The 24,081-nt window shown below is 40.3% G+C and overlaps 1 protein-coding gene and 2 pseudogenes across 1 annotated transcript in view; 1 reads left to right on the forward strand and 2 right to left on the reverse strand.

The window, feature by feature from the left end:
* NUDT3 (nudix hydrolase 3) overlaps window positions 1–24,081 on the reverse strand; it is a 179,640-nt gene that overhangs the window by 53,949 nt on the left and 101,610 nt on the right. The window lies entirely within an intron of this gene.
* LOC139439970 (INO80 complex subunit E pseudogene) lies at window positions 5,358–15,470 on the reverse strand (annotated as a pseudogene).
* LOC111762053 (5S ribosomal RNA) lies at window positions 14,428–14,546 on the forward strand (annotated as a pseudogene).

The raw sequence follows: 24,081 nt of genomic DNA on the forward strand, positions 1-24,081 counted from the left end.
ATTCATATGATTTTTGTAGCATGAGAAAAACTTGGTTGGTCTCTGTCCCCAGTTCCTGGGGAATTTCCCATGATAGGAGTACCTTTTGTTATTCTCAGTAGACCCAGAACCACATCTGATAATTACTAGGTGACAGGGTGGGGTCAGCCAAACCTACAGTCTTAGGGTGGACACTGGCCAAGAAAGACCAATAATGTAAGCAAGGGTCAGAAGAATGAGTTCAACCATGTTGACACTTATTCTTACCAATCGTGCCTACATTAAAAAAACTCCATATAAACTCGGGACATTTGACACGCCAATGGGTTCAATGACTGATAGATAATATTAATATTTCTACATCTGTACTGAGAGGGTGATGCATTCTGTCTCCAAGTGAAGAGAACAAAGAAGTTTGAGGTTAGAGACTCTTCCAGATCTTGCCCTATGTGTCTCTCCTTTTGGATTCTTTTTTGTATCTTTTAATACAATAAAACTACAATAGTAAGTATATTGCTTTCAGTGAGTTCTGAGGTGTTCTAGCAAAATATCGATCCCAAGGGTGTAAGGGTAAGGCCACATTGGGAAAACAAGGAATAGAACTACACGGGGAGGTGGGAATTGCAAGTGCCTTCAGACAGATATATGACTTAAGGCAGCCTCCAAGGAGAGTGCCACTAAATAACTTAAGGCAGCCTCCAAGGAGAGTGCCAATAAATAACTCAGGACTGCCCACAAGAAAAGTGCCAATAAAGAACATGGGGCTTTTAGAATAAAAAAATAGATATGCTATATTCAGCTAAACGCAGTGTTCCGCTTCTGTGCCTGCTTGCTTGCTCGTAAACCCCCTCCCCCTCCTAAAAGGCTATAAAAACACCTCTTCCCTGAGACTCGGGGCTGCTCTCTCCTCTGCGTAGGATGAGACAGTTGCTGCACGGCTAATAAAGCTCTCAATTGAAACTATATTCAAAGTCTGAGTCTGGTCAATATCACTAATCTATAACAAGGGGCTGTGGGAACCCTTGAATTTGTAGCCAGTTGGTCAAAAGGCAGGTGGCCCCCGAACTTGCAAATGATGCATAAAGGACAATCTTTTTTTTTTTTTAAAGATTTATTTATTTAATATCCCCCCCTCCCTTGGTTGTCTGTTCTTGGTGTCTATTTGCTGTGTCTTGTTTCTTTGTCCGCTTCTGTTGTCGTCAGCGGTATGGGAAGTGTGGGCGGCGCCATTCCTGGGCAGGCTGCACTCTCCTTCGCGCTTGGCCGTTCTCGTTATGGGGCGCACTCCTTGCGCGTGGGGCTCCCCTACGCGGGGGACACCCCTGAGTGGCACGGCACTCCTTGTGCGCATCAGCACTGCACATGGACCAGCTCCACACGGGTCAAGGAGGCCCGGGGTTTGAACCGCGGACCTCCCATGTGGTAGACGGACGCCCTAACCACTGGGCCAAGTCCGTTTCCCTATAAAAGACAATCTTGTAGAGGACTGCCTTCAGTCTGTGGAGTATGGCTTAATTCCAGGTAGCTAGGGTCTGAATTAAATTGATCTGAATTACTGCTATATTTGCAGAAACTTGAAAGTTGCAAAACATTTTGCAATCTTTATATTTTAAATTCTGTAAAAATTAAATAATGAAAATTCAGAGAATGCCATCTAAATAAAGCCTCTTTAAAAAAAATAGTGTTATCATGGTCCTTCTTGATTTATAGCAATTTATATAAATTTGAATACATTTTCTCACCTTAACATTTACATTAAACCATGCAATATTCCCGAGGTTAAAAACCTTTACCTCCTTTCAGTTGTTATTCAGGAGGTTAAAAAGGAAAACTATTTGCTTCCAAGAGGTTGGAGTTTGTCAGTTTATAGTTCGAAATAATGTAAAAATCAGAAACACAGTTCAGGAGACCTGCCATTCAGCTGATTAATAACACATATTTTGGTTGTTTCCCACTATAGACCTTTTGGTATTATTGTTGTTGTTAAATGCATGTGCATACGCTATTTTGATTAACAGTGTAAAAATATTTTTTAATTCCCCCATAATTTCCCTGTTTTAATTATAATGTTGAAATGACTGAAAAATATTCCTAATATATTATTCACATTTTAAAGGTCTGCTACTAAATGATAATATATTTTGTGATTAAAGTTCTAGATCCAAAAAAAAATCATATTGTTTTCCTAATAAATTCTGTGACACCCCAGACTCCACCTTCTGTTCACAATTACTCAGGCTGAGTCAAAATGTAAAGATGAAAATACCATACAGTCATTCTATGCTTTTACTTCTTTTCCACTCCAGAGTTAAATCTTTATGAGCTAAAAAAAAAAAAAAAAAAGGCTGACAAAAGAAATCTTAAACCAATCCCAAGTATTCACAAACTTTTAAAATGTTCTACTCTTGGATAACTGTCTCGTTATAGACAGTTTGAGACACCTATGGATTCTCCTTGTTGGTATAATATATAAAATACAGAACACAAGCATTTTTTTTTTTGCAGGGACAGGGAATGAAAGGTATTGAAATTGGGATAAGAAGATAAAGATTTTAAATTGAAGTTCACTGTGGCGTTTCCCACATTATCTGAAAATACGAATGGTACTAAGAAGGGTTACAATAAATTCATAATAGACTGAAATAAGATAGATTAATAGAGATATAATTGAGAAGCAGCTCTGAATTCTTGAAGTGCCACTAGGAAGGCAAATATGATCCTTGATACTATGGCAAGGATATGGATATTCAAAAACTTTTCTTTAATGAAGATGAATTAAATTAAAACTTCTGTGATATTTTTATTTTATGGAAGATAGTATACTAAGAACTTGAGGGAGGGCAGCAAGATCCAGGGATGTCTTGGTTTGCCAAAGGGCTGCTGATACAAAGTACCAGTAAAGGGTTGGCTTTAATATCGGAAATTTATTAGGGTAAAAGTTTACAATTCTGAGCCGTGAAATGTCCAAATCAAGGCACCATCAGAAATATTTTTGCACCCAAGTCAGCTACTGTTGGTCCTGGAGTGCCAAGTAGTGAATTAAGATGGCAGGCGATCTCTGCCAAGGTCTCTGCCTCCCCTCCAGAATCTACCGTCTCCTGGAGTTCAGCTGTGGGCAATCAGGCATAAGGCTTTCTCTTTCTGGGCCTCTTCTCTCATTCTTTCGAGGTTTCTCTGCCTTTCTGCACCTGTAGGAGAACCTGGAGTCCTCCCTCTTATGTGGCTGGGTCATAAAAAGGTAGCTCTCCCTTTTTCTGTGTTTCTCTTTCTGGGTCTCCATTTATATCAGATCCAGTGGAGGGCAGAGACTCAATCTGAGTCACGCCTCACTGAAAGAGTTCAATCAAAAGATGTCTCATACATTCAGGAATAGTTTAGCTGAGAAACAATCTTTTTTCTTTTTGGGATTCATAAAAGAACTTCACATTGTCACAAGGGAAGTCTAAGAAAACATCACTAACTGAAGAAATTTCCAAGATGATGCATTTATGTAGCAAAGCAACAGGTGGTAACAGCCAAAGGAGTGGCAGAGGAATGTGATATTAGAATATAAATGAGGAAGTCACAGAGAACAAGCTTTACGTTTTTTAGCTACGTCTATGTCACAGGCAAATGATCAGGTTGCAAACAATTTATAGTTTATATGCTGAAAACGGTTTTGTGAAATGGGCATTTCCCAGATGTGAAACAGTGGTGGAAAGGAAATGGCCTTTAGCCACACATTCTCAATTATCATCACTGATTACATTTGTCTCAAGACAGAAGGTACTCATTTTTGTCATCCTTGAAGAAGATGCAGCTGAATTTAAGTACATAACTTTCTCCTATTGTTTCTGTTTCCTGATATTCTATATTTTTGCAATTAACACTCTTGGTTTTGCTATATGGAGGATGTGTAGAAGAAATGGGAAATAGATTAGCATCTGACAGCAGTTTCAGATGAAACTTTTTTTTTTTGTTCCTTGTCAGTCAACAGTTTTAACTCTCCCATTGAATTAGCCAGAAAAAACAGCTCTGAAAGTCACACACAGTGGTGCTGCCTTTTGGCTGCTGTGGTTATAGACACTGTCCATGGCTGGCTGTCTCAAGCCTCTGCAGCCCTGGGCTAGGGAAGGACGTTGCCCAGGCCCAGCAACAGGCCCTGGGAGAAAGCCTGATCCCCCAGGCTCTCTGAGGTGCCACTATACGAGGATTTTGACTATAATAAGCTTTAAAACAAACAAACAAAAAACGGGGAGGAATACTTTAACCTTTTAAATGTGGCTGCTAATGTTTTTAGCACTACAGATTTTATCTGTTTCTGAAATTGGGTCAATATGCTATAATTGTTAAGCTGGTGTTGGAGAATGAATCATGTATGCCACAAAAGACATGTTCAAGTCTTAATTCCTTTTTGTGTGGGTATGAACCCATTTGTAAAAGGGCTTTTTGAAAATCATTTTATTGGTTTAGGTGTGGCCAGAACGAATCATACTGGGGATTAAACCCGGGACCTTGTGTGTGGGAAGCGGGTGCTCAACCAGTGAGCCACATGGGCTCCCTCATGTTGGGTTTTTTCTTCTTTGTCGTTTATATCTATGTCACAACTGATTCCACCAAGTTGATTTCTATTAGTGAGAAGGAATCTGTCACTTTAACGGTGGGAAAAGATAAAAGAAAATCAAATGGTGATTTTTCTCTTCAGTAAATTTAACCCAAGCAGTTTAAACCAGTTAAAAGCATCATACTTACTGACAGAATATGAAAACTCTTCTTTTCAAAGTTACCATTCTTCAGTGGTATCCATTCTTTAAAAAAAAACAATCAATTTTTTTCAAGGGTTTAAGTTATTTATTTCTCCCCACCCCCTTGTTTGCATTTGCTGTATTCTGTTTGTTTGTTGGTCTTCTTTTTTCAGGAGACACCCATTCGCTTGAGCTACCTCTGCTCCCTGCTTCATTGCGTCTCTCATTATGTTTTCCTCTGTGAGTCTCTTGTTGCATCATCTTGTTGCGTCAGCTTGCTGTCTTGCTAATCCTCTTTAGGAGGTGCCAGGAACCAAACCTGGACCTCCTGGTGTGGTAGGTGGGAGCTCAATCACCATATCCGCTTCCCTTAAACATATCAATTTTTAAAAAAATTTCCCCTCCCCCCTTGCAGCTTGCTTGCTGTCTGCTCTCTGTGTCCATTTCGCTGTGTCTTTGCTTGTCTCCCTTTTTTGTTGCGTCACTTTGCTGAGTCGGCGCTCCGCAGTGCCTGCAGGCCGGGTGGCGCTCCACAGTGCTTGCAGGCTGGCTGGCTCCCCACAGTGTGCGGGCGGCCTGCCTTCACAAGGAGGCTCCGGGACACCAACCTGCCTCCCATATGGTAGACAGGAGCCCAACTGATTGAGCCATGGCCGCTTCCCAAACAAATCAATTTTATTGATACATATTAATAAAACATACAATTCATCCAAAGTGTACAATCAGTGGTATTCGGTATAATCATAGTTGTGCATTCATCACTTCAATCACCATTAGAGCATTTTCATTATTTCCATAATAATAATAAACAAAAAACAGACATACGAGAAAATTCTTCACTTTTCAATCTTCACATTGGGTTTTAATCTGTCAAAAGCAGAAGTCAAGGAGGCGAAATAGATGACCACATGATGAGGACAGCCATCATCAGAACCCTACTAACTTCAGAAGCAAGCAGGTGCTTGCTGATACCTTGATTTTGGACTTCTAGCCTTCCAAACCGTAAGACATTAAGTTCTTGTCATTGAAGAGTACCCGTTGTATGATATCAGCTGGGTTGCACAAAGCTTCAGAACAGGTTGAGTCTAATGTTATCTAGGCCTGACAATGTCTAATCTGATTTCATTTATATTTATATGGAAAATTTTTCTAATAAAATGAATGTATATTCAATGCAGAAGACTTGGTAACTCATGTATTAACCCAAAGATAACTCCTGTGAACATTTTGGTGGACATCCTTTCAAGGGGCAGAGCATCAGGAGGGTGAGTATTGAAACTAGATGTCCTAGATTCAAATCTTTGAGCATCTGAGCATATTTAACTGGGCAAAATTTGTTTGGCCAAATCACTTAAATCTCAAAGAACCACAGTTTTTCATCACCTATAGAATGGAGGTAATAACACAGTTCCTCAAAGGATCATAAAAGAATAAAATGAGGCAATATGTGCAAAATGCTTAGAAACAAAAGCCTGGTAAATAGTAAGTGTATAAGAAATGTTATCCTTTTAAACATACAGATAGACACATGTTTCTTCCCCATCACATGGTTTCCTACCATAAATATTGTCTCATAGCCTGCTTTGATCACACAGGAATATGCTACACTTGCTCGTGTGAATAAGTATCTTTTCATTGCATACAGAGGACCTCAGTGAGGCTGACAGGTGCTACTTAAGCTAAGCTTGCAGGCTACTTTTGTAGCACATGATCCCACCATCCTGAGCACAACTAAAGGAGTAAGAAATCAGTAACAGTTCAAAATGGCCAGAAGCTGATGACGTGGCCTGTCGACTCTGCCCAAAGGGCATACTGCATTAGATTGTAACTAGTCAAAACCAATTGGATCACTCTCTTGGGAAGGATGAGACACACAGATGGAGTCAAAGACAGGTGAATGGTCCATAAAAGAAGAAAAACAAAAAACAGGAGTAGTAAGCAGAAGCCAGAAGGCTGAGAAGAGATCAAAAAGGCAGACTGGGCTGAGTCATAGGTGTGGGAGACCAGGCTTGCTGAGCTATACTGCTTTCCTCCTGTGATTCAACTCACCAAGAGCTAAGCCTGCCTGAGCAGTGTGACACAAGGTCGCAGCTCTGCAGAGCCCACCTGGGCAGCTGCCCTGACACTGTCACGTTCTTCCTCACTCAGCTGAGGGATCTGAAAAACACATCTGCTCCTGACAACCTGAAGGGGCCTACTTGCACTGCATTTGTGTGGCTGCTCTAATGGTCAGATCAATAACTGCAACACTTGGGGAGCAGTTGTGGCTCAAGTGGTTGAGCCATGTGGGAGGTCCGGGGTTCAGTTTCCAGTGCCTCCTAAAAAAAAAAAAAAAAAGCAAAACAAATGAAAAAAACAACTCAGGGGAACTGATGTGGCTCCGTGGTTGAGCACCAGCTTCTCACATACGAGGTCCTAGGTTCAATCCCTGGGCCTGGTTCCTCAAAAACAAACAAACAAAACAACAACAACAACAACAACAAAACTGCAACACTTATTTTATTAGCATCTGCTATGCAATGGGCACTAGAGATTCATTGGTAAGCAAGAAAGAACGGTACCTAACTACACAGAGTGCAAAGTCGAGCACAGAAGATATAGGAAGAAATAACTGAACAAGCATTACCAAGGAAGCATGACAAATACCATGACCCTGGAAGTACAAACTGCACTTGGAACACACAGCAAGAACAGCAAACCTATGGGGAGGAGCTGGAAAGACTTCATGAAGGAAGTAACCTTCAGGTTGAAGCACAAAATTATCCAGGAATGGAAGATACTGCAGACTGGCTCATGAAATACCCATTCCCACCCCATGCAAATTCCATAACCAGCTGCCTTCTGAAGTTATAGTCTTCACAGAATAACAGTGAGTTGAGTCATTGTGTCTGAGTGGCACACGCTCAGAGTCCTGGCTCATTTAACTGAAAGGATAATTTTCTTTAGTGGCTAAGCATCTTTCAATCCTAAGAACACTTAGAAAGAAATATAGAAATGTTTAAGAGAATCAAAATCATACAGTAAACATTTTTCTGTTAGGGAAATGAGGCATATTTTGTAATTTCGTAATATTTAAAGGACTATGACCGTCTTATAACCTCAATTTTAAAAGTATAATTGAATAATGTACTTCTGACTTGTGATTTTAAGTTGAAAATATTAACTTTATATGCAATATTAGAATATTTAAAGAACCTAAGACTCATTTTATTTGTAAGTTTAAAATATGAGGGGAGGCAGACTTGGCCCAATGGATAGGGCGTCCGTCTACCACATGGGAGGTCCGCGGTTCAAACCCCGGGCCTCCTTGACCTGGGTGGAGCTGGCCCACGCACAGTGCTGATGCGCGCAAGGAGTGCCGTGCCACGCAGGGGCGTCCCCTGCATAGGGGAGACCCATGCACAAAGAGTGCGCCCCGTAAAGAGAGCCGCCCAGTGCTAAGGAAAGTGCAGCCTGCCCAGGAATGGCGCCGCACACACAGAAAGATGACACAACAAGATGATGCAACAAAAAGAAACACAGATTCCTGGTGCCGCTGATAAGGATAGAAGTGGTCACAGAAGAACACACAGCGAATGGACACAGAGAGCAGACAACTGGGGGGTGGAAGGGGGGGAAGGGGAGAGAAATAAATAAAAAAATTTTAAAAAAAAGCGATCCACAGAACTTTTTTGTTGAAGAACTTCACAGAGTTGTTTAAAACACAACTGAAGTTCTTTAAAAAGCAACCAAAATATTAAATCTACAAGTGTAATCTTAAACATCTAAAGGTGTTTAATTAACTGAATTTATAAGTAAATCAAGATACTATCCAAAGGGCCCTTAAAAAGTGACTAATAAATCTCCTATACTTATAAACAGAGCAATAATAAGACTGATAAACATGTAAAAGAACTAGGTTTAGAATGTGTACTTTAAAAATATCCAAACACTTTGAAAACTAAATAAATTTCTAAATGGTACTTTCTGCTTACAAAAGCTACTTTTCAAGGGCAAAAAAACCTTCCATCAATATCTTCTCTGATTCCAAGTCTTATTCTCTGTTGATGACCACAAAATCAGAAAAACCTGTTCCATTTTATTTTGATAGAAGTCACTGTTCTTGTAATGACATATTTTTACATTTGATTTATTTGATACCTTACTCTAAAGTTTAAACCAGTTCACAGACATTTCTTTATTCTTTTTTTTTTTTTTTTTTTAAAGAACCACCTCTTTAATACAGTCTTCATTAAGAAAACTAGCCCTGTACAGCTGCCCTCTTAAAGGGGTGCCACTGCAGGGTCTCTTGTCTCCCCAAGGTGGGGAGCAGATGCTTCCTGGCACTCCCTTAATAACTGTCCCCCGGCTGGGGCTGGGATGTGGGACAGGGCCTGCTGTCCCAGGTGAGGGGCCCACCTTCTCGGGGGACATCTGTGCATGTTTACGGCTTTTCTGATTGTGTCAGTGGCCACAGCATGGCAACTGGGTGTCAATAAATGCCTCTGAGGAAGCTGGGTTGTGTGCGTGTGTGTGGGAATAGGGCTGGGGGATGGGGGGGGCAGGTGGTGGTCACTCTGGGATGTCGATCACCAGGTCATCATCCCCATCCAAGGCATCGTCCCCGCTGCCGGTGTCGCTGAACATCTTGAGTTTCCGGGGCAGGCGGGGCCGTTTCTCCCTCTTGGGCCTCAGGGGGCTGGGCTCGGGCAGCTGCAAGGCCAGGTAGTCAGAAGGGAATGGGGGGTAGGTGGGAGAAGCCAGTGAGCTCAGGTATGGGGACGGGGCCCCAGAGGCCTGAAGGGGAAACCCTGTTGAAGGAGGCAGGGAGAGGCTGGAGGGGGAGGGGGCACCCCCCAGCGGAGGGCTTCTCTTCCTCTTGGGAGCTGGCGTATCTGATGATAACTTGGGTGTCCCCTCTGTCTCACTGTTATCCGAAGATGCAGTGGCATCTGAGTCAGAAGAGTCTTCATCCACATTCTCGTACTGCAGAAGTCGGTCTAGGAGGAAACTCTTGTCCCGGGACACCTTCAGCAATTTCCTCTGCGCCTTCCTCAGTTCCTCCTGGAAACATTCGTGCTCCTGTGTCATGGACAAGGCGGGCGATAGATGAGGAACTTGAGCTTGCGCTTCAGGTTCCGGTATTTCTTCTTGTCTCTTTATTCTTTTGATACTGCTGTTAATAAAGTTTGGGGTACGATGATATGACTCTTCCTTGACTGTAAGGAAAACAATTTGTTCAGGCAGTATTCTTCAGAACTGAGAATGACAGCCAGGGTTTAATTTCAAGCCCAGAATTCCCCTTTAAGAAGGAAGGTGGATAAGACTGGGACATATGAGTACAGTTTATCCCTGTTACATCTTGCCACGAGTACTTTATTCCTTCCCCACTCTATTCTCCCTATCATCTTCAGAGAAAGGCATGCAATTTACCCTCTTTTTTTAAAAAAAGATTTATTTCTCCTCCTCTCCCCGTCCCTTCCCCATGCCCCGCTGTTTTTGCTGTGTCCATTCGCTGTGTGATTTTCTATATCTATTCTTTTGTCTTCACTTTTTCACTTTTTCTCCTCTAGGATTCACTGGGATTCAATCCTGGGGACCTCTGAAGTGGAGAGAGGCTCTTGTCAGCTGTGCCACCTCAGTTCCTGGTTTCTACTGCACTTCACCTTGACTCTCCCCTTCATCTCTCTTTGTTGCATCGTCATCTTGCTGCGTGACTCACTTGCGTGGGCACTGGCTCACTGCACGGGCATGCCTTCTTTTCTTCTTTTTCACCTGGAGGCCCCAGGGACTGAATCCGGGTTCTGCCATACAGTAGGTGGAGGCCCTATCACTTGAGCCACATCCACTTCCCTATCCTCTATCTTTCTCTATTCTTTCACTGCATTACCTATTTCAACTATCTAGTTTTCTATATCTTAGCTGTATGTGTGTTACCAAGGGACAATTCAACATTAACATTCAAAAACAAAACAATAACAAGTAATAATAGCTTTCCTTACAGATGCCAAATCCAAATGTGCTCCGTTAAGAGAAGACTGTCAGATTTTCCCTCCATAACGACTAAACTCAAGTAGCAAGTCTTCGCACAAACTTTGAGCTTTCTCACATTTCTCCATTCCAGAATGTCCACTCCTGCAACCACTTGCCTGAATCCACAACTGCCATGATAACTCTGTCAAATACCACTTCTCTGCTTTAGAACCTACAGGAGCCAATGAGATTTAAAGTAAAATTCTGAAGCTTAGATCCACCAACTTGCCCTATTACATTTATTTGAAGAGTAAAACCTTTGAAATTCTACAAAAGGAACCAGATAAAGTTTCTGGTACTCTAAGGCCTAGGGAGGTAAGATAAAGAATCATACCTGCTCCCCAAGACCACCCTATACTCAGTTTGCAATAAGTAGATGAGCACTGAAACAAGAGAAAGGACAACTTAAAAATGGCAGGAAAACCTTGTTGCCTCCTTGCTGGCTCCTACCCCATCCCCTCCCTGGCTCAGTGCAGAGCTGGCCTGTGCTCCCCGTGTGGTCTCAGTTCTGGAGGGAACAGAGTAACTGCTGTGCACACAGGGTGCATAGTATATGGCAGTCTCTCTGGTAGCAGCATGAAGGACTGAAATAGACCATTTATCACAGGGCTACTGTCCCAGAACTTACCTAGAGCACAGAGGATGCCTAACGGGCAGCTACAACGCTACAGAACATTCAAATTTCAGCTGTCTGGAGCAAAGGATTGCCGACTTTGGGACATACAGTATAGCAACCAGGACCAGGAAGAATGATAATGGGAAAAGGATCATTGGACTTGTGTTAATGTGGGAATTCCTCATGTTTGTGTACCCAGAAAAAGACACATGCTCAGAAAAGGCAGGGGAGAACCCTACACTTTTACCTTAGGCTGTTCTTTAGGCTCATTGTTAGGTAGGCTAAACTCTTTTAAAAGGATAGCACTTGGACAGGCTAATCTGCAAAGACTGGCAAATTACTCTTTTTTTTATCCTTTGATTAGCTCCTGGCATTCAATGAAATCTTGGTCATAAAGCTAGCTGGATACAAGCTTAAAGAACAGACACATCAGTGACTAAATTCCAGAGATAACACATAAAAATAGTAATGTCAAGTATCACAACAAAGACCACAAGGCATATAAAGAAATAGGAAATAATGGCCCATGCAAAGGACCATGATTAAACAAGCATTAGAAACCATCAACGATGAAGATAATAGACTTTGGACTTACTAGACAAAGACTTTTAAAAATTGAATGAAATATGCTCAAAGAGCTAAAGGAAAACACAAAGAACTAAAAGAAACTGGAAAAATTATAAATGAACAAAAAAAAAAAGAATTTTGAAAAGGTGACAGAAATCATAAAAATGAACCAAACGGGAGCAGAGGTGGCTCAAGCAGTTGGGTACCCACCTCGTACATGTGAGGAACCGGATTTGGTTCCTGGTGCTTCCAAAAGAAGACAGATGCAACGAGCAGAAACAGCAAGCAGACAATGAGTGGAAACAACGAGCAGACAGATGAGGGAGCCATCTTGGGGGGAGGGGAATGAACCAAACAGAGGTGAGGACCACAGTAATAGAAACTAAAATTTCCCTGGTGGAGTTCAACAGCAGATTGCAGATAACAGAGGAGAGAAATAGTGAATTTAAAGACAAGATCATTGAAATTACTCAGTCTGAGGAGTGGTAAGAAGAAAGGATGAAGAAAAGTGAACAGAGCCTAAGTAGCACCACCAAGTGAATCAATACATATGCATTATGGGGGTCTCTGAGGGAGAAAAAAGAAAGAAAAGGACAAAAAGTATATTCTAAGATATAATGTCTGATGCTGTGCAAGATGCTGTTGTGGTTCCTCAGAAAGCTAAGTATATAATTACCATATGACCCAACAATCCCACTTCTAGGTATATACCCAAAAGAACTGAAAAAAGGGACTCAAACAGATATTTGCACACTAATATGCATAATGGTATTATTCACAATCGCCAAAAGATGAAAGCAACCGAAGTCCATCAACTGATGAATGCATAAATAAAATGTGGTATACACATACAATGGAATATTATTTAGCTGTAAAAAGGAATGAAGTTCTGATACATATGGCAACGTGGATGAACCTTGAGGACACTGTGTTGAATGAAATAAACTAGGCACAAAAGAACAAATATTGTACGATCTAGCTTACATGAAGTAATTAGAATATCCAAATTCATAGATTCCGATTGACTAGAATATAGGTTACCAGGGGCTGGGGTGGGGGTAGGGAAAGGGGAATTAATGCTTAAACCATACAGAATTTCTATTTCGGTTAATATTAATGATTTGGTAATAGATGATGGTGATGGTAGCATGGTGAACCCAGAGGTGAAAAGAAAGCTAGAGAATAATCTAGGGACTGAATAACAAAGAGAATCCAGAGGTGGTTAATAGTACACATACAAGAATGTCCTTCTATGAACTAGAATAAATGTACATAACTATTGAAGGTGGAAAGAATATGGAGAAGCATGGGAAAAATACAATTAATTAAATCTATACACTATAGAACAGCAATACTTCAATATTCTTGCATCAACGTCAAAGATATACTGTGTTAATAATAGGGGGATACAGAAAAAGTATAACAAATGCACACTACAGACCGTAGTTAGTGGTAATAGTCTGATAATATTATCTCATAATCTGTAAAAAACGTTCCACAACAATATAGTGTGTTGGTGGAGGGATGTTGTATGGGATTCTATACATATGCCTGATTGCCAAGAAAAGTAACAGACCTTATGGGAATGAAAGACACCAAGGATGAGATTAAAAACACATTAGAGGAAAGCGGACGTGGCTCAAATGACAGAGCGTCTGCCTACCATATAGGAAGTCCAGGGTTCAATACTCAGGGCCTCCTGACCCGTGTGGTGAGCTGGCCCATGCACAGTGCTGCTGCGTGCAAGGAGTGCCATGCCACACAGAGGCGCCCCCGCGTAGGAGTGCGTCCTGCAAGGAGAAGTGCCCTGTGTGAAAAAAAGCACAGCCTGCCCAGGAGTGGCGCCACACACACAGAGAGCTGATGCAGTTTCCTGGTGCCGCCTGATAATGCAAGCAGACGCAGAATAACACACAGCGAATGGACACAGACAGCAGACAATGCAGGGGAAGAGGAGAGAAATAAATTTAAAAAAATACATTAGAGGCGCATAAAAGCAGACTTGAATTGAAAGAAGACAGAATTAGTGATATTGAGGACGGAACATCTGACCTTGAAAAGACAGGAGAATAGAAAGAGAAAAGAATGGTAAGAATAGAACAGGGTCTCAGGGAACTGAATGATAATATGAAACTTGCAAACATACTGGTGTCTCAAAAGAAGAGAAGGGAGAAGGGGTAAAAAAAGCCCTGAGGAAATAATGACCAAAAACTTCCCGACCCTTATGAAAAACAAATACAAATATACAAGAAATACAATGTACTCCTAACAGAATAAATCCAAATAGACCCACTCTGAGATACCTACTTTTCAGAATGACAAATAGAAGAGATAAAGAGAGGATTCTGAAAGCATCAAGAGAAAAGTAAAGCATCACATACAAAGGAACCTCGTTAATAAGTGCCAACCTCTTATCAGAAACCATGGAGGAAGAACAAAGTGGTATGATGTATCTAAGATACTGCAAGAGAAAAATTACCAGCCATTAATTCCGTATTTGGCAAAAATGTCCTTCAAAAATGAGGGTGAGTCTATGGCCATACCACCCTGAATGCACCCAATCACGTCTAATCTCGGAAGCTAAGCAGGGTTGGGCCTGGTTAGTACTTGGACGGGAGTCCACCTGGCAATACGGGGTGCTAAAAGCTTAAAAAAAAGGGGGGAGGGAAGCGGACTTGGCCCAGTGGTTAGGGCATCCACCTACGACATGGGAGGTCCGTGGCTCAATCCCCAGGCCTCCTTGACCCACGTGGAGCTGGCCCATGCAGTGCTGATGCGCACAAGGAGTGCCGTGCCATGCAGGGGTGTCCCCTGTGTAGAGGAGCCCCATGCGTAGAGGAGCCCCATGCACAAGGAGTGCGCCCCGTAGAGAGAGCCGCCCAGCGAGAAAGAAAGTGCAGCCTGCCCAGGAGTGACGCTGCACACATGGAGAGCTGACACAACAAGATGATGCAACAAAAAGAAACACAGATTCCCGGTGCTGCTGATAAGGACAGAAGTGGTCACAGAAGAATACACAGCGAATGGACATGGAGAGCAGACAACTTGGGGCGGGGGGGAGAGAAGGGGAGAGAAATAAATAAAAAATAAATCTTAAAAAAAAATAAAATAAAATAAAGGGGGAGGGTGTGTGAATTTCAAGTCTCCACAGACAACAAAAACTGAGAGAGTTATGTTATCAAAAAACCAGATGTACAGATGTATAAGAGACACTAAAGGGAGTGTGGGAGCCTGAAAGGGAGAAAGGAAAAGGATGAGAGACTTGGACAAGAATGTAGAAATGAAGGGTAAATTTAAGGGTAAAAAGACAGACAATAGTGAGACATGACAATGGAAAATCAAAAGATAAAATGGACAAAGTAATACCTTTACAGTAATAACACTGAATGTTAATGGCTTGAACTACCCAATCAAAAGACATAGATGATAGAATGGATAAAAAAACATGAGCCATCTATATGTTGTCTACAAGAGACTCACCTCAGACATAAGGATACAACAGATTGAAAGTGAAAGTTTGGAAAAAAGGGTATTCCGCACAAATAGTAACCTAGAAAGATCCAGAGTAGCAATATTAATATTGCACAAAATACATTTTAAGTGCAAAACTGTTATAAAGGATGAAGAAGATCTTTATGTATTAATAAAAGGGGCAGTTCACCAAGAAGATGTAACTATACCGAATATTTATGCACCTAACCTAGATGCCCCAAGACAACTGAGATACACACTGGCAAGAAAAAGGGAGAAACAGACATCTCAATAATAAAAGTTGGAGACTTCAATATACTATTCTCTTCATTGGATAGAACATCAGGACAGAGGATAAAGAAACAGATAGCTTGAATAACATGATAAATGAAATAGACCTAACAGACATCTACAGAGCACTGCACCCCAAAACAGCAGGATATACATTCTTTTCAAACACTCATGGATCCTTCTCCAGGATAGGCCATATGTTGGGTCACAAGTCAGGTCTCAACAAATTTTAGAAGATTGAAATCATACAAAACACTTCCTCTGATCACCCAAGAGCACATTAAAAGATGATGTAAAACTGATCACACCATGATCAAATGGGTTTTATCCTTGGGTTTTATCCCCAAGTAAGCAAGGATTTTTCAACAAAAGAAAATCAATTAGTGTAATAAACCAAATTAATTAATTGAAGAAGAAAAATCACATGATCCTATCGAATGATGAAGAAAAGGTATCTGACAAAATACAACATCCTTTCCTGATAAAAACACTGCAAAAAATAGGAATAGAAGGAAGCTTTCTCAACGTGGTAAAGTACATACATGAAAAACTCACAGTTAGCACTGTACTCAATGATGAAAGACTGAAAGCTTTCCTGCTGAGATCGGGAACAAGACAAGGATGCCAATTGTCACCACCACTATTCAATATTGTGCTGGAGGTTATAGCTAGAGAAATTAGGCAAGAAAAAGAAATAAGAGGCACCCAAAAAGGAAAGGCAGAAGTAAAACTTTCATTGTTTGCAGATGATATGATCCTATATCTAGAAAATCCTGAAAAAGCCACAAAAAAGCTATTATTAATAGAACTAATAGACAAGTTCAGCAAAGTGGTGGAATACAAGTTTAATATGCAAAAGTCAGTGGCATTTCTAAACACAACTGATGGGCAATCTGAAGAGGAAATCAGAAAAAAACATCCATTTATAATAGTAAGTAAAAGAGAAAATACTTAGAAATAAACTTAACCAAGGACATAAAGGACTTGTTTTCAGAAAACTACAAAGCATTGCTAGAAGAAACTAAAGAAGACCTGAACAAATGGAAGGACATTCTGTGTTCATGGACTAGAAAACTAAGTATCATTAAAATGTGAATTCTACAAAACTGATTTAAAGAATAAACATAATCCCAATAAAAATCCCAACAGCCCTTTTTTTCCGCAGAAATGGAAAAGCCAATTACCAAATTTATTTGGAAGAGCAAGGGGCCCTGAATAGCCAAAAATGTCTTAAAAAGGAAAAATGAGGTTGGAGAACTCTCACTTCCTGACACTAAAGGATATTCCTTAGCTACAGTGGTAAAAACAGCATGGTACTGGCATAAAGATAAACAGATTGACCAATGGAACCAAACTGAGACCTCAAGAAATAGACCCTCATGTCTATGGTCAAGTGATTTTTGACAAGGTTGTCAAGCCCACCGAGCTGGGGCAGACCAGTCTATTCAACAAATGGTGCTGAAAGAACTGGATAGCCATATCCAAAACAAAGAAAGAGGACACCAGTTTTACAACTTATACAAAAATTAACTCAAAATGGATCAAGAACCTAAATATAAAATCTACAACCATAAAACTCCTAGAAGAAAATATAGGGAAACATCTTCAAGATATTGGGGTTGGGCAGTAGTTTCTTTAACCTTACATCCAAACTATAATAAATGAAAGAAAAAAATTGATAAATGGGACCTTCTCAAAATTTAAACACTTGTGCTCCTCAAAAGATTTTGTCAAGAAAGTAAAAAGGCAAGCTACTCAATGGGAGAAAATATTTGGAAACCACATATCCAAGAAGGGTTTGATATGTACATTATATAGAGAGATCATACAACTAAATAATAAAAAGATAAACAATCCCATTAAAATATGAGCAAAAGACTTGAACAGACATTTTCCAGAGGAAATACAAATGGCCAAAAATCAAATGAAAAAGTGCTCAACATCATTAGATATTAGGGAAATGCAGATCAAAACTACAAAGCAAAACCATTTTGGAACCTCATAGAATGGCCATTATTAAAAAACAAAACAAAACTACAAGTGCTGGAAAGGATGTGGAGAAAATGGAACACTCCTTCCCTACTGGTGGGAATGTAGAACAGTGCAGCCTCTGTGCAAGACAGTTTGGCAGTACCTCAAGAAGCTGAATAGAGAACTGTTGTATAATCCAGTAATCCTGTCACTACGAATTTATTCAGAAGAACTGAAAGCAAGGACACGAACTGACTTTTGCACATCAATGTTCATGGCAGCATTACTCACAATTGCTAAAATATGGAACCAGCCCAAGGGTCCATCAACCGATGAATGGATAAACTTAATGTGGTATATACACACACACTGGAATACTACTCGCCTATAAGAAGAAAGGAAATTGTGATGTATATGACAACACGGATGAACCTAAAGATATTATGTTAAGTGAAATAAGCAAGAAACAAAAGAACAAACAATATCTGGTCTCACATTAATATGAATTAAATACAAAGAGTAAACTCATAAAGTAAAATTCTAGAGTATAAGTTACTAGGAAATAGAAGGTGAGTTAAGAATGGGAGATGATGCTTAATGTATGTAGCATCATTAATAGTTGTAAAAGTGTAGAAATGAATAGAGTTGAAAGTAACACATTATAATAGTATAACTAACACTGCTAATTTATAAATGTGATTGCGGCTGAAAGTAAATATCAACTGAAAGAAAACTAGGAAGTGGATGTGGCTCAAGCAATTGGGCTCCTGTCTACCACAGGAGATCTAGGGTTCCCTGGGGCCTCCTGGTGAAGATGAGCTGGCCCATGTGGAGTAATGGTCCACGCGGAGTGCTGGCCTGTGCAGAGAGCTGGCGCAACAAGATGACACAACAAAAAAAGAGACACAGAGGAGAGACAGTAAGAGATGCAGCAGACCAGGAAGCTGAGGTGGCACAAGCGATTAAGTGCCTCTCTCTCATTCCAGAAGGTCCCTGGATCGGTTCCCAGTGCCACCTAAAGAGAAGACAAGCAGACACAGAAGAACACACAGAAAACAGACAGCGAGCGCAAAACAATGGGGGGGTGGGGGTGGGGAGGTGGGACGGTGGGGATAAATAAAATAAATCTAAAATAAATGAAAACTAGAGAATAATCTAGGGAATATATAACATGTAGTTTTCAATGGTTAATGAAGATTGTGGTTAAAAGCATAAATGTAAGAATGCTCTTCTTTTAGAAAATGCTAAGAATATGGTGATACATGGGAAAATTACAACTAATGTAACTTATGGTGGATGATGGACTGTGGTTAATAGGACAAATATGAGAACGTTTTCTCATGAACAATAACAAATATAAAATACTAATAACAAAGTGTTAATAATCAGGTGGGTTGGGAGTAAAGTACACGAAATATAAGAAAGATATGGGCTATATAGTTAATACTATTTTAACAATGGTCTTTCACAGTTTGTAAGAAATATTTTGCAACAATATAAGGTGTCTGGTGGTGGGGAGATGTATGGGAGCCTTGTATGATGATATGCATGCTTGTTTTGTAAATTCATAAATTTTACTATACATTGATTGTATACAAAGAAGGACACTATATATGGATAAAGGGTAAATTCATCAAGAAGATATAATAATAATTATAAATATATAAGCATCTAATCACGGAGCCCCAAGATATATGAAGGAAACCATGACAGATTTGAAGGGAGAAAGAGACAGTTCTATAGACTTCAACATATCACTTTAAATAAAAGATAGAACATCCACACAGAAGATCAATAAGGAAACAAAGGATTTAAACAGTACTATAAACCAATTAGACCTACAGACATATATAGAACATTTTGTCCAACAAGAGTAAAATACATCATCTTCTCAAGTACATACGAATTACTCTCTAGGACAGACCATATGCTTGGTCGCAAAACAAGTCTCAAAAAATTGAAAAACACCGAAATCATACAAAGTGTATTCTCCAACTACAATGGAATGAAGGTAGAAATTAATAAAGGAGGGAAAACTAGAAATTTCACATAATGTAGAAATCAAACTATACACTCTTAAATTAACTAGTGGATCAAAGAAGAAAGTACAAGGGTAAAAGTTAGGAAATATTTTGAGATGAATGAAAACGAAAACACAACATACCAAAACGTATGGGATGTTGCAAAGGCAGTGTGCTGAGGGAAATTTATAAATCTAAATGCTTACATTTAAAAAGGAAGACCTCAAATTGGAAACCTAACCTCATAACTGGAAGAACTAGAAAAAGGAGAGCAAATTAAACCCAAAGTGAGCAGAAGGAAGGAAATAATAAAAATTAGACTCAAGGAAAATGAAACAGAGAATAGAAAAACAATAGAGAGAATCAATGAAACCAAATGTTGAGTCTTTGACAAGACCAATAAAACTGACAAAACTTAGCTAGACTGCCAAAGAAAAAGAAAGGATACAAATTTTAAAATCTGGAAGAAAAAAAAAGGGATTTTAAGAAGACACTATTGGCTCAGGTTTGCAACAGGAAGCTCCTGAGTCCGGCCGGCCGTCAATAAACCATTTTTCCTTCTCAAAATCATTCCTGAGTCCTGGTCTCTCTATACGCAAATAATTGAACCTCTCTCAAATTCTACAACATTTTTGGAGGCTCTCCCAGGATTGCAAATGAAGGCCAGAGATGGAAGCATTTTGCTGCCCCTTCCAATTCCCTGAGGAAGCCGGGAGGACTCGGGTGAACCCCAAATCTGGGCACCACTGGATTAAATTTAGTCCAGAAAAGATGTGGGCTCCACCAGTCTTCCCGACAAAAATCGAGGGCAATGGAAGGTCTGAAGAGAAAGATTCTGGGAACAAAAAAGAAATCTGAACATGGAAGAAGAGTGAACATCTTATTAACCATATGAAAACTTCATCCAACTTCATACAGAATGCCAGATCCATCTTCCTCCAGTTAAAATAAGAGGTTTATACCTTATTAGGCAATGACTACAGCCCATGGCCAGCAGGAAGCAGTTACAGAAAAGAGATCATCTCCCTTCAGCACTCCTTTTAGATTAAAGGTGTAAACTCTTTATTTAAGGGTAAAACAAAATTAATAGATGGATCTGGACCCTGACTGGAAATCCATGTGAGCGCCGGTGGCCCCAAGATGACTGCAGGGGGGCCCCCACCCCAGGATTCTGCTGTCCAGAATAAAAACTTCTAAACTTCTAAAAACAAAGTCCTGGATGCTACACTAAAGATTAATAAATAATTAATCAAAACAACGAACAGTCATCTACCTCATAGCTCCAACAATAATTATGCCAAAGCTTAGCAAGTTAAACTTTGGCAAAGGGGGGAAATGATGTGGGAGGCTCTCTGTCTCTTAAAAGATAACCTAAAGTATCTGTACCTTGTGGGTGTGGGATGATAAAAGGCTGCAGTTCTGCCCTTGGTGACCATGGCAAGGACTCCAGTCCCAGGAAACAGTTTAACAATGCAAGGTCTATAAACTTTAAGTATTCAAGGGAAATGCAAACCAAATATGCTAAAAGCTTATCTAGAATGCCTGCGGTCCATGCTAAAAGCTTACCTAAGATTTGGAAGATATACATGCTAATTCAAGCCTATTGAGAACTGAAAAAAAAGGACCATTTAACCTTCACTCTCTATAAAAGAAACTCAAAAGTCTTGTTCGGGGCTTGGATTTGCAACAGGAAGCGAGTCTGGCTGGCCATCAATAAACCATTTTTCCTTCTCAAAATCAAAAAAAAAAGAAGACACTATTTTTTTTTCCAATTTGGTCAGTGTTTAACTGTACTAAGGCCCTTTTAATTAAAGCCCTTCCCTCTTCTTGAGATTCAGAATCCAGAGGTTGCTAGGTCCTTAGTTTAGCTGATTCCATATACTTCCAAATCCTAAGTCTAAAAATTTTTGTTCACACAGACAACCCTGCAGGAATAAAAAGGATTTTAAAGAGGATACTATGAATAACTGTATAACAACAAATTAGGTAACTTTGATGAAAGAGATAAATTTCTAGAAACACACAAATTACCTATATTGAATCAAGAAGAAATAGAAGACTTCAACAGATCCATAACAAGCAAGAGATTAAATCAGGCATCAAAAACCTCCCAACAAAGAAAAGTCCAGGACCAGATAGCTTCACTGGTAGATTTTACCAAACATTCAAAGAATAATCAATACCAAATCCTTCTCAAACGCTTCAAAATAATTGAAGAGGGGGGAACACTTCCAAACCCATTCTATGAGGCCAGTATCATACTAATATCAAAACCAGGTTACAAAATCACAAAAAAGTATATTACAAACCAGTAACAACAACCCTTGTGAATGTAGGAACAAAAATTTTCAACAAAATACTAGAATGTTGAATCCAACAGCATATTAAAAGGATGATACAGCATGACCAAGTGGGATTAATCCCTAGAATGCAATAATAATCACTGTAATGTGCCACATTAACAGTATGAAAGAAAACAACACATGATGCTTTCAATTGACATAGAAAAGGAATTTGATGAAATTCAGCACCCTTTCTTGATAGAAATACTCAAAAAAAAAAAAAAAAAAAAACAACCAAAAAAAAAACCAAGGAAGAGAAGGGAACTTTCTCAACATGATAAAGGGCATATATGAAAAACCCTTAGCCAGCAACATAGTTAACGATGAAAGACTGAAAGCGCTCCCCATAAGACCATGAATAAGACAAGGATGCCTGCTTTCACCATTGCTATTCAACACTGTACTGGAAGTTCTAATCAGAGCAGGGAAGAAAAAGAAGTAAAAGGCATCTAATTTGGAAAGGACAAAGTAAAACTATACCTATTTGCAGATGACATAATCCTATATACAGAAAATCCCGAATTATCCACCAGAAAGCTACTAGAGCTAATAAGTGAACTTAACAAAATAGTGGGGTACAAGAGCAACATGCAAAAATCAGTGCAGTTTCTATAAATCAGCAAAAAGCAACCTAGGGAAGCGGATTTGGCTTACCTGATAGAGCGTCTGCCTACCACATGGGAGGTCCAGGGTTCAAACCCAGGGCGTCTTGACCTGTGTGGAGCTGGCCCACATGCAGTGCTGATGTGCGCAAGGAGTGCCATGCCAGGCAGGAGTGTCCCCCATGTAGGGGAGCCCCACACTCAAGGAGTGCATCCCATAAGGAAAGCTGCCCCGTGCGAAAAAAGTGCAACCTGCCCAGGAGTGGTGCTGCACACATGGAGAGCTGATGCAGCAAGATGACACAACAAAAACGAGACGCAGTTTGCCAGTGCCGCTGTCAAGAATACAAGTGGACACAGAAGAACACACAGCAAATGGACAGAGAGCAGACAATTGGTGGGGGTGGGGGGAAGGAGAGAGAAATAAATAAAATAAATCTTTGGGGAAAAAAAGCAATCCAAAAAGTAAATCAAAACAAGTTCATTTACAATAATAACTAAAAGAATAAAATATCCAGGAATACATTTAACCAAGGACAACAGATTTGTATGCAGAATTTTACACATCATTACTGAAAGAAATTAAAGAAAACCTAAATAAATGGAAATACATTCCATGCTCATGGATTTGAAACCCTAATACTGTTAAAACGTCAATACTATCTAGCAATTTACACATTCAGTGCATTCCCAATCAAGATTCCAGCAGCCTTTCTTTGCAGAAATGGGAAAGTTAATCATCAAATTCATATGAAAGGATAAGTGGCCCCAAATAGCCAAAACCCAAAGAATAATTCTGGAGGACTCACACTCCCACTTTAAAAAAAAACCCTTATTATGAAGTACAGTAATCAAAACAGCATGGTGGGAAGTGGATGCGGCTCAAGCAATTAAGCTTCCGTCTATCATATAGGAGGTCTAGAGTTTGATTCCCAGGGCCTCCTAGTAAAGACCTGCGCAGCAAGCTGGCCCAAGCAGAGAAGAGGTCCACATGGAGAGCTGGCCCGTGTCGAATGCTGGCCCACATGGAGTGCTGGCCTGTGCAGAGTGCTGGCCTATGCATAGAACTGGTACAGCAAGCTGATGCAACAAAAAGAGACACAGAGGAGAGACAATAAGAGATGCAGCAGACCAGGGAGTGGAGGTGGTGCAAGAGATTGAGCACCTCTCTCCCAATCTGGAAGGTCCCAGGATCGGTTTCCGGTGCTGTCTAAAACAAGCAGACACAGGGAAGCGGATGTGGTTCAAGTGAGAAGGACTCCGTCTATCATATGGGAGGACCATGGTTCGATCCCTGGGGCCTCCTGGTGAAAAAGAAGAGAAAGTGTGCCTACGCGGCGAGCCAGTGTCCACGTGGTGAGTTGACTGCCTATGCGGTGAGCCAAGTGCCCACACAGTGACTGAGTTCCCATGCAAGTCCCCATGTGACAAGCCGAGTGCCCATGTGAGTGCCTGCATGGTGAACCTGGTGCCCACGTGGCTAAG

Source organism: Dasypus novemcinctus, chromosome 11 (assembly GCF_030445035.2).
Source record: "Dasypus novemcinctus isolate mDasNov1 chromosome 11, mDasNov1.1.hap2, whole genome shotgun sequence".
Lineage (NCBI taxonomy): Eukaryota > Metazoa > Chordata > Mammalia > Cingulata > Dasypodidae > Dasypus > Dasypus novemcinctus.